Source organism: Ascaphus truei, chromosome 10, assembly GCF_040206685.1.
Source record: "Ascaphus truei isolate aAscTru1 chromosome 10, aAscTru1.hap1, whole genome shotgun sequence".
NCBI classification, from domain to species: Eukaryota; Metazoa; Chordata; class Amphibia; order Anura; family Ascaphidae; genus Ascaphus; species Ascaphus truei.
This window is the reverse complement of record NC_134492.1, coordinates 50577160-50580875: the sequence shown is the minus strand read 5'-3', so window position 1 is coordinate 50580875 and position 3716 is coordinate 50577160.

The following is a 3716-nucleotide window of genomic DNA, read 5'->3' as shown; positions in this document are numbered from 1 at the left end:
CCTCCCTCCCCCCCTTCCCACCGCCTCCCACCCCCCGCCATCCCACCGCCTCCCACCCCCCGCCTTCCCCACCTCCTCCCACCCCCCGCCTTCCCCCCGCCTTCCCACCTCCTCCCCCTTCCCACCACTACACCCCTCCCCCCCTTCCCACCACCCCCCCCCCCTTTCCACCACCTCCCCCCCTTCCCACCACCTCCCCCCCTTCCCACCACCTCCCCCCTTCCCACCACCTCCCCCCCTTCCCACCACCTCCACCCTCCCCCCCTTCCCACCACCTCCCCCCCTTCCCACCACCTCCCCCTTCCCACCACCTTCCCCCTCCTCCCCCTTCCCACCACCTTCCCCCTCCTCCCCCTTCCACCACATCCCCCCTTCTCTCCCTTTCCACCACCTTCCCCCTCCTCCTCCTTCCCACCACCTCCCCCTTCCCACCACCTCCCCTTCCCACCACCTCCCCCCTTCTCCCCCTTCCCACCACCTCCCCCCTTCTCCCCCTTCCCACCTCCTCCCCTTCCCACCACTTCTCCCCTCCCCCCCCGCTCCCCTTCCCCCCCTCCGCTCCCCTTCACCCCCCTCCGCTCCCCTTCACCCCCCCTCCGCTCCCCTTTCCACCCCCCCCTCCGCTCCTCTTCCCCCCCCCCTCCACCTCTTTTTCCCCTTTCCCCTCCCACCCCTCCCACACTTCCACCCCCTCCTCTAAAGTGGTATGTGTGCAGCGCACAGCAAGAAAGGGATGAGGAGCAGGTCTGGCAAAAATCTTTATTTGGGTTCCATAAAAACGGGGGTGCACGAAACGCGTCGAAGGTTGTAACCCCCGTTTTTATGGAACCCAAATAAAGATTTTTTGCCAGACCTGCTCCTCATCCCTTTCTTGGCTGTGCGCTGCAGACATACCACTTTGGACTTCCCTCACCAGGATACAGCTGCACGCCGCTGGAGACAGCAACTGGAGGCTTTATTACTGTGAGTACTTTACCTGAGGCCAGCCCAATGAGGTAAAGGAGGGTGTTTCATGCACCTACCCCTACCTTCAGGGTGACTAGAGCCCCATCATAGGTCTGTACTAATTATCAGCATTGATTATTCCCCAGTTAGCCTCTTCTCCTTTCAACAATATATAGTTTCATGTACTTGAGCACCATAATTTCATCACTGTGCACCCCCTCCTCTAACCCTTCCCCCCCCTCCTCTAACCCTTCCCCCCCTCCTCTAACCCTTCCCCCCCCTCCTCTAACCCTTCCCCCCCCCTCCACTAACCCTTCCCCCCCCCTCCTCTAACCCTTCCCCCCCCTCCTCTAACCCTTCCCCCCTCCCTCCTCTAACCCTTCCCCCCTCCCTCCTCTAACCCTTCCCCCCTCCCTCCTCTAACCCTTCCCCCCTCCTCCACCCCTTGCCCCCCTCCTCCACCCCCTCCTCCCCTTCCCGCCGCCCTTCGCCTTCATGCCCGCCTTACCGCCTCCCCACCCCCGCCTCTGCCTTTCACCCGCCCTTACTCCGGCCGCCTCTGCCTTTCACACCGCCTCACAGCCGCTGCATGCACTCAACAGACACCCGCCACACTCGACACATACCTGCCGCCACACACACCTGCTGCCTCCCGCCCCTACGCACCGACATCACTGACCCACCGCCTCACACCCTAGCAGGACCCCCACTCACAGACAGCACTCACAACCCACGCGCCAGCCGCCGCTCACACCCTTGCAGGACCCCCACTCACAGACAGCACTCACAACCCACGCGCCACCCACCGCCTCACACCCTAGCAGGACCCCCATTCACAGACAGCACTCACAACCCACGCACCACCCGCCGCCTCACACCGTAGCAGGACCCCCACTCGCACACAGCACTCACAACCCACGCGCCACCCGCCGCCTCACACCCTAGCAGGACACACGACTCAGATTTTTACATCACTTATGGCACCAAAATATACATTGTACTGTGGTGTGTTTACAATAAACCATTTTTATACAACATCGTATTACATTTTCTTCCATCTTTCTTTTCAATATTATTATCCAACCTTTACAACAAACAGTCACCTATTGTTCCACGATTTATAAATAATACTACCTATTACGGATTTACATCCCGGGCAACGCCGGGTCTCTCAGCTAGTATATATATATATATTACTTGTGAGTACATTCATATGCTATATTATATTGTAGTATATGCTATATGCTATACGGTGGAGGGTTTTTAGTCACCTTTTCCTCCACCATAACTTAAATAATGTGTGGTGAAGACCTACTCATGTCTCCAGTTGCAAAGCCAGTACAACCACCTCACACTGATGAGACCCGCAAGGTCGAAACAGTCTGTCTGTGAGTGGGTTGATTGGATTTGCATCTCATCCCAGGCTATGTTTAAAAGCTGTGTTTAAAGCAGCATGCATTGGCTTAAGGGTTTTCCATGTAATGTGGTCTTGAGACAAAAGGTGACACTGTGTGCTCATTTGCATGTAATTTCCCAGAATCCCTTGCTGCAGTGGAAGCTCTGTATGCTAGGTGATAATGGTTAAAAGCAGGGTTGCAGACCTGTCTAAGTCATGTGAATATGCTCACAAGTAATATTTTTATATGCTCTATGGTGGAGGGTTTTTAGTCACCTTTTCACTCACCATAACGTGTGTGTGGTATGTATATCTATCTATATCTTATACTATATTAGTGAAAGCACTGTATGTTTGCCTGCCTGCCTGGATGTCCGGTGTCCCTAGGGGAAATCTCATTGGTCCTTGGCCCGCCCGCCCCCGCACACCTTTCATTGGCCTGAGGCGGAGTGACGGGCCAAAGGACACACAGGGACACACACACACAGGGAGACACACACACACACACACACACAGTGACAGACACACACACGGACAGGGACACACACACACAGTGACAGGACACACACACAGTGACACACACACACACACGGACACAGGGACACACACACAGTGACAGACACACACACAATGACAGACACACACACAGTGACACACACACACACACACTGTTACATACATTAGCGGGGCTCACAGTTAGCAGCACCCGCGCGCACCTCCTCCTCTCCCCGTGTCTCCCGCGCTTTCACCCCGACCCCCCCCTCCCCCGGCGCAGCTACATTCAGCGGGACGGACACACACTATTATTACCCCTTCAGCGCCCCCCCCCCACCAGTGTCAGCGGCCGTGCGAGACCCCCCCTCTATATCTCCCACCTCTCCCCCCCCACACATATACATGCCCCCCCCCTCCCCGGCACTACAACTCACCCCTCCCCGGCGGGGGAACAGCCAGTGGCCAGGCAGGCTGCCTCGCGGCGCCGAGTGCCCAAGATGGCGGCGCCCGGGACACAGCGGGGGAGCGGTCACAACACGCTGCCTCCCGCCTCAGATCCACGTGGGACCTGCCGGATGGGTTTTGAGTGAGCGGCCTTCACCTCCCCTCCACCCCCCCTCCCCTCCAGTGTCAGTGTCTCCCCGATACCCCCCCCCCCCCCGGCGCCGCTACAGTCAGCGGGGGAGCGAGCGAGCGCCCGGGACACAGCGGGAGAGCGGCCACAACACGCTGCCTCCCGCCTCAGATCCACGTGGAACCTGCCGGACGGGTGAGTGAGCGGCCTTCACCTCCCCTCACCCACCCCTCACCCCCCATCACCTCCCCTCACCCCCTTTCACCTCCCCTCACTCCACTTCTCCCTTCCACCCCCCTTCACCTC